Genomic DNA, 8,466 nt, shown 5'->3' on the forward strand with positions numbered 1-8,466 from the left:
AGTTTTGGTACGAATATGGAAATGGCGGTTAAGCGGCCTATCAGGTGCTGGATTTCTTTGATATTGTTGGGGCTTCACATTTCGATGATAATAGTGCACTTTTCAGGATTTACTTCAATGTCGCGTTGTGTTAGGATGAAGCCTAAGAATTTGCCACGATTGACGCCGAAGATACATTTTTCAGGGTTGAGTCTGAGGTTGTATTGTCATAAGGCGGAGAATATTATGGACAAGTCTTATGCATGCTGTTGGTGGCTTGGTGATTTGACAACCATGTCATCGATGTATACTTTGACACACTTGCCCATTAGGTGGCTGAATACTTTGTCCATCAATCTTTGGTAAGTCGCTCCTGCATTTTTTAGGCCGAAAGGCATGACCTTGTGAAAATAATTGGCATCGTCAGTGATGAAAGCGGTCTTGTTCATATCGATTGTGGCCATTGGAATATGGTTGTACCCGGAGTATGCGTCTAAGAAGCTGAGGACTTTGTTACCGACAACACTGTTAACTAGCCAGTCAATGTTGGGTAAGGGATATGCATCTTTGGGGCAGGCCTTATTGAAGTCCGTATAGTCAACGCACATTCGCCATTTTTCATTTGCCTTTTTGACCATAACTACGTTAGATAGCCAGATGATGTAGTGGGCTGCCTCGATAAAGCCAGCATTAAGTAACTTTTTGGCTTCTACTTTTGCTGCCAGCTGGCGTTCTTCTCTAAGCTTACGCTTCTTTTGGAAGACGTATTTGGCTTCTTTGTAGATGGAGAGCTTGTGGCATGCGACCTGAGGGTCAACACCGGTAAGTCTGCGACTGACCAGGCGAAGAGATTAGTGTTGGCGATAAGGATGGGTGTCAAGATATCGCGTTGTTCTTATTGGAGACTAGTACCCAATTTGAGAGTACGACCATTAGGGAGGTCCAAGCTTATAGTGTTGTCAACTAGCTCGATTCGTGCACCGCATCCTACTCTGGGGTCTAGCTCATCGCCAGATAAAGCTATGTTAGAGTCGGGTGGGCGTTCAATGTTGTTGGTTTGTAGGATTTGTAGTTGAGTGCGTAGGCTAGCCATATAGCACTCTCGTGCGAGCCGTTGGTCTCCGTGAATGGTAAGGATGTCACTTGATTGAGAGGGAAATTTCATGGCTAGGTGGAGTGTGGAGACGATGACGCCTAAAGTGTTGAGGGATGGTCAGCCAAGGAGGTCATTGTATGAGGTGGGTGCCTCTACGATAAGGAAACGGATAGGAATTTTTTTGGTTTGAGTATCCTCCCAAAAAATAGTGTGTAGGTCTATATATCCACAAGTGGAAACCTTCTCTCTAGAGAATCTGTAGATAGGTTCATCATAGGGGACCATGGCGGTAGGTGGAAGTTGGAGTTTCTGGTAGGTTGTCCAGTAGAGGATGTCAACTGGATTGCCTTGGTCGATAAGCACCTTTTTTACCGCACAGTTCTCGAGTTCTACAGTGATGACCATGAGGTCATCCTGTTGGTGGTCAACGTTGTGGAAGTCGTCGTCAGTAAATGTAATGGGTAGCATGCAGCGTTTGTGGTGAGAGTGGGTTTTGTGATTGATCGATTGGAGGTGACAAAGGTGTTTCTTTTTGGCTGAGGATGTGATTCCACCGATGGCAAAGCCCTTTGAGATGGTGTTGATTGTGCCGCGTAGGGGGGATCAACTAGGTTGACGTTAGTGCGAGTAGGTTGTGGATCTCGGTGGTTGGGTTGAGTGGTGCGATGATCGTAGCGAGTATTGCTTGGGGGATGTTAGTTATCGGTTCGTGGTGGATCCGGGGGTCCGTCTCTACGGACAAAACGGAGGAAGTGGTCGGCGTGAACCAATTCTTCAATTTTGTCTTGAAGTGCTTTGCATTTGTTTATAGTGTGGTCGTTATTCCTGTGGTATTGGCAGTATTTGCTCATGTCGAAATTGGGGGCTTGGATGTTTTGCGAGGTAGAGGGATAAGGTCGGCGTGAAGGGCTTCGTCTAGAAGCCGAGATCTGCGGACACTTAGCGGTGCGTATCTGGTGAAATGTGGTTGTCTAGGATCTTTGGGCCTAAAGTTAGGTCGTGGAGGTGGTCTATCGCAGCCGGTGGTCAAGGGATTGTAATGATTGCAGAACTTGGTGTGGAGGTTCTGCATTTCTTCCATGCGGATGTAATCTGCAACACAAAGCTTGAGTTCGTGCACGGAGGCGGGGGGTGGAGATAGACGTTGTTAGCGAATGGTCCTGGTTTAAGGGTGACAACCATACACTACAAAATCATTTCTTGATTGAGGTTGGGTGTGCGGAGGGCGGCTTTGCTGAAGCGGTCGATGAAAGCACGCAGCGTCTCGTCTTGTTCTTGTTTGACGCTAAGAAGGGATATGGTTGTGGTTTGATGTGGGCGGCTTCGAGTGAAGTGGGTGGTAAACATGCGGGAGAGGGTGTCAAAACATTCGATGGAGTATGGGGGAAGGGTAGTGAGCCATTCAAGGGAGGGACTTTTAAGGGTGGTAGGAAAAGCTTTACAAAAGACGACATCGTGGGATATATAGAGGGCAACGTGGGTTATGTATATTTTAAGGTGCTCGTTAGGGTCGGTTTTTCCCGTATAGCGGTCCAGTGTGAAGGGTTCCCACTGGACGGGGAAAGGTGTGTTGGTGATGGCGTCAATGAAAGGGTGGCGACGTTTGGGTGGTAACGGGTGCGGTGGAATGGGATGGTGGATGAGCGTAGGAAAGGTAGTGGTGAAGTGATGAGGTGGGATATGGGTGGTGGGGAGGGTGGCAGCAGGGGTGGGTGTTGCGGGGTGCCTGGGGATGGTGGGATAAATGTTTGTGTGGTGGGTAGAGATGATGGGTGTTTGTTGAGTGGTGGTGAAGGTGTGTGGGGTGGGGTTGTACTCGCTTTCTTCCTCATTGGGCTGGTAAGCCGAGGACTTGGGGGCTTTTGACGATTCCTTGGCCTTCCCTTTCTAGGTAGGCTCGGCCTCGATCTTTCTTCTCAGCCTCGAGTTTTCTTGCCTCAACGCTTCCATCTCGTCAACGTTGTGCTATCTCAGGTTAACGAGTTCGTGTTGTATCTTGGCTTGGCCTTCAAGGATGGCGGCCAAGTCTTAGGTGACGTTAGCAGGCGCAGTAGGGACCGTCTCAGGTTGCTTCATGACTCCAGCTCTGCTACGAGTAAAAAGAATTCTCGATAGTATGCGGATCACTTAGTAAGGTATTGCTTCGTACCCCACAGTAGGCGCCAATTGTTCCTGCAGAAACAAAAAGAGATGTTAAGGACACAAATATCACCTTACCTCAATCCTCAATCTCTCGAGTTGGCTCTTCCTCAGCTTGAATAGGCCATTTGTTGATGTACATGGTTTGGACCCTTGAGGGGTTACTTGCGAAGAGGGCTCCGACGATCAAGTCAGCGAGAAAGCTCTCAGAAAGTCAAATCTCTTGATTAAGGGATTAATGAAAGCATACCTTTAATTGTTGGGGTCCACGTGTATTTATAGAGTTATTAATTATGTATGTCCTTCTTGTGGTCTAGGCCATTGCTTGGGCCCTAGATGGGCATGGGCCTAGCCTAGGCCCTGAGTTAATATTTGTTGGTACCATGGGTAATATTCTAAGTTAGGAGTGGTCAACAGATGTCGTTATGTTTTCTGAAGTAGGCGCCTAGGCCGCTATGTGCTTTCGCTTGTCTTGTGACTCATCTGATAATTTCATTTGCGGGGTTATGTGTATGCGGGCTTGGCCGTGCGGTTTTATTAGTCCGTTTGGGTGTAGTACATATAGGTACATTACATCTAACCCTAATGAAATGGGAGTTTAGCTACTATTACATATATATAACACAAAAGGGGATCAAAATGGTGGAATGGATGAAGGAAGATGAAGCTTTAAAGCCCTAGAATTGACTCTACACGTTTTTTTGCCCGCTATTGTGTTCCCACAATCAAAAGCTTTTTATTTCATCTAACTCTCGACCCTTTAACCACTCAAAAAGTTTCTTCTTGTCGGGTGAGCATAGCCTCTCGCTCGACAAGGGATTGCTTCTGTAAAACGGCTAATTGCCCAAACTCGCTAGGCGAGCACTCTACTTGCTAGGCGAGTGTCTAACTTTCTCACTAGATGAGGGATTCAATGGTTGGTGCTGACACAAGCAGCTTGAAGCAAAGATTTGATAAATCCAAGTGCATGAAGATCTCATGTGATTGATGAAGATTGATGAAGATCCGCTTGAAGATTATGTTTCAATAGTATTAAATATGTAATTGATGTGTTACATGTTATATCATGTTGGTAGGCTATATGACAAAGTTTAGATATCTTGTTAGTCTTAGTGTGTCCTTTTTAATTTGTTAAAATGGGTTTTAAAAGGTTAAAAGGTTTATTGTATATAATTTCTGATATGAATGTGTTAACACTCAATTTCGTCCGGGTAACTAAATAATTTTTAGTAATAATAATCTTATTTTTTTCTTATTTCCTAGACAAATAATTTAAATATATAATATAACATAACTAAACATTTTTTTTAAATAAAAAAGTAAACGAAATAGAAAAAGATAAGAAAAATATTTTTATAGTGAAAATGAGTTTTTAAAAGATAAACACAAAAAAAAACATAAAAATAATGATTAAGAATAAGAATTAAAGAAAAAGAGTTTTATAATAAAATAATAGTAATGATAAATTTAAAATAGAAAAATAGTTTTTAAATAATAAAAATAGTTTTATAAAATATAATTGAATTTATAAAAAAATGAAAAAAAAGATAATGGTAAAAAAACTATAAAAATATTATTAAAAAAAAATATATTAGGCTAATAAGTATATAAAACAAAGTAATAAAAATAAAAATAAAATAAAAAGATATATATAGTTTTTACTAAAGAAAGAAGTAAAATTGAAATTAGAAAAAGTAAAGAAATCTCAAAATAAGTGGTTATATGTTACCGTTACTCAACTACATCCTACTGATACTCCCACAATCTAGATTATCTCCATGTTTCTCTCAACCTCCACACATAGTTAATATCTTAGACAATGCTAAAAGAGGGTCTCAGGATCTCATAGTCTCTAACGTTCGTCCCTCGAGTTTTTTTTTTTCTTTTCTCCACTTCATTAAAAATGGGGTTCACAAAACACATAAAGAGACATTTCTCCTTATTCATTGTCATCTTCTTCCCATGGTCAAAGAAGCTTCCAAGGGTTGTACTCTGCTTCACGAGATAGTCGACATTTTCCTCTTTGCTTCCAAAAAAAAAGTCAAAAAAACCACAGACTGACATGTGGCATGCTGTTAATAATGTTAGTCATCTTTGTCTGAATAGGACCTAATTGAAGCCATTTTTCAAAAGTTGGGATGCAATTGACACTTTTTTAAAAACGGGTACTAGAATGACACAACTCTACCAAAGTGGGTACCATCCAAGTAATTAAACCAAAATAAACTTTGTATTGTTATAAAATCAAGCTCATAATAGAGAGAAAATGAAAAGGAAGAATAGAGAATGTAGAACAATTATTTTGTGTGTCTTATTACTAATAGAAAGAGTCTTGTTTATAAATACAAAATGTAACCCATAAAGGATACAAATTAAATAATTAATACAAATTTTTAAACCTCATAAAGGGTAATTAATTATATGAGTAACTATAGCAAATCAATCAATCGTATCAATCATATGAGTAAGTGTATCAATCTTATCATTCTATATTTTCAATATAATATTGTTCATTACATATTCTATTTCTCACCCTTATGTAAAGTTACATCATTAAGATGAAGGAATTCAATCTTGTGAACCTATTGCTCAATAGTTCTCCTTGACAAAGACTTTGTGAATAAATCTGCTACATTTTCACATGAACATATCTTTTGGATCTCTATATCACCCTTTTAATTGAACAATGCACTATTATTTTCATATATGGTTGTTGATTCCATTTTTTTTCCAAGGATAGACAACAAATTTGTTGTACATGTTGAATTATAGACCTTAACCAAACACATTAACGATGTACCTCATGTAATGCTAAAATTTTACATGATCTGACGATGTTATTGTGATTATTTGTTTCACAGACAGATATGAAAGTATTGTGCTACCACATGTGAAAAAATATCTTGTTTGTGATCAACTACTATGACAATATGATGATCGAATAAATAACATGCATATGCAAAACCCATTAGATTTAATTTTGAATCATTTGGATAAAATAAGTCCAAAGTCATAATATCCTTAAGGTAACGAAGTATATGTACTCCAATCCAATGTCTTCTTGTAGGTGAAGAACTATAGTACTGCAAAAAAAGAAGAAGTTATTTTGTGGGAGTTATTTTGCGGTGGTTATAAAAAACCCCACAAATAAAAATGATTTAGGATGATTCTGGTGGATTATCATAATGCTCATAATAGTTGGGGTTTTGTATTTTTTCTGAAGAGGTTTATCACCTCTATAAATTATAATACATTTTTCCCTCATTTCTTTCACTCATTCCCACCCAAAACTTTACACTACTAAGACTTTTTCCACAAAATAGAAAACCTAAGCACGTTCTCCCTCAGCCACTCTGTAACTCCCATCTCTAGGCACTACTCTAGCTTCGTCACCCACTCCACACGCCACTTCCACTTTGTCACTCCATCACTTTGTCACTAATGAGTGCATATTTTTACCCTCATTTAAAGTTAAATTTTTGATTTTTAATTGAGTTTTGTTCTTAAAATATTGATTTAATTGAGATTTCTTATAATTGGGTTTATTGAGCATGAGATATAAGAACATGTTGAAAATACCTTTTTAGTTGCATAAATGTACTTTGAATATTTTGAGGTGTGTTAGTGTAGCTGCAACTAAGTTGAGCTCATGGAGGTATGGAAATAAATTGATAAAAGCTTCATGAAACCTTAAAGATAAATCCAAGAATTGAAAATTATCAAAATCACAAAACTCCAAGACAAATATTGCATGAAGAAGGCAACAAAAAATTGAAAAAGTGAAGAAGAGTTTGGCTAAGCCAAGAAGAGGGAACGAAAAACAAAAATTGGTCCTTGTGATTTTCTCTATCCTTTTCCAAAAGAAAAGGCTTTGATAATTCATAAATATTTATGATAAAATATAATATGGGGAAAATATATCTTTAGATATTTTATTTGATATTTTAAAATAATTATCTTCTCTAAAACATATGATCACTTCAACTATTTACTAGATTGTAAAGTAACCACTAAAATAATGTTTGATGTTGTTTCTTAGTTTGCATCTTTCTTCACAGGTACAATATTACAAATTGCTTTAATATATAGTTTGTTCAACTTCAATATCCACGATTTCATTAAAGAAAAAATGTAGATGGTTCAAGCATAATGTTCATTAATCATTTTTCAAGTTCTAGTAATCTGTTACTCCTTTTCACAATAAGGTGTAGGTCATCCGGAGTTTGTCAGTATTAGTATAGAAGTGGACTTTAGTATACTTTGTGTATATCATAAAAATTAAATAATAGAGTATAAAAAGTTAGTGAACATACCTACGCATCATTGTAGAAGTTATATCGAGCATATTCATATATGTTACTTTGAGAGAATCAACTATAAAAACTTTGAAAGGAAAATTAGATATTAGAGAGAGGTGTTAAGAAATATCTCAAATCTAACGCAATGTTGAATAAAAATTGGAAAAAGGTGATGGTCCAAGTGGAGGTAGAGGTAATCGCTGCTCTGTGAAACCAGCCTCACGCAGTGCCCTTTTGTCTAAGAGAGATGGGACCTATGCCTTCACACAAGTTCCATCACCCAACTCTCAACTTGGAATGGGCAAGCCAACTTTTGGCATCCATAACTCCAACCAGGGAGCCTCAAAGTTGTTCGATCACCTTCGTGCCCCCACTTGGGTTACAAGCTCTTGTTACTTAGCTCGGCGAGAACACAACCTTTTCATCCACTATATAAAGTTTTTTTTCTTTCACATTCCACACAATGTGGGACTTTTACATTACATTGCATAAATGGTAAATTATACCAACCCTTATGAAAAAATATGGTTCAAATGCACTAACACACATTCACAACCTTGTATCTCTTTACATTTCTTAACAAACCTATGTTACCGTCTTTGTTTCTCTCTTTCCCTCTCATTTCGTACTATCGCTTCTCTTACAAATTGCCATTTTTATTTCTTTTTCTCGTTTTATTTGTAGATGGACAGTTAGGTTGTCAATCAAATATTTTCCAATTATTTTTTTGTAAAAATAGAATTCTGGAAGATAAATTATAAAATGCAAATATGTGTTTATATCTTATTTTAAGATTAATGAAGGATACTCTTTGTTTACGAACTATTTTTACTTTCTTGTAGCTCATTTAAAAAAAAAAAAGAACAGGAAAAAAAGGTAGAAGTTAAACCCACCTTCTTGTCAATGAAGAACATAGAGATCACAAAAGAAAAAAAAAAATCAATCCATTGCTTT

At 37.9% G+C, this 8,466-nt stretch overlaps 1 non-coding gene across 1 annotated transcript; it reads right to left on the reverse strand.

Annotated features, from left to right (window-relative positions):
• Window positions 1-7,624: 7,624 nt before the first annotated feature.
• Window positions 7,625-7,918, reverse strand: LOC146881721 (signal recognition particle RNA). The gene has a single exon (XR_014986850.1).
• Window positions 7,919-8,466: the final 548 nt, after the last annotated feature.

This window comes from Vigna unguiculata, chromosome 11 (genome assembly GCF_037176805.1).
Source record: "Vigna unguiculata cultivar grain cowpea cultivar isolate G323 ecotype 2 chromosome 11, ASM3717680v1, whole genome shotgun sequence".
NCBI classification, from domain to species: Eukaryota; Viridiplantae; Streptophyta; class Magnoliopsida; order Fabales; family Fabaceae; genus Vigna; species Vigna unguiculata.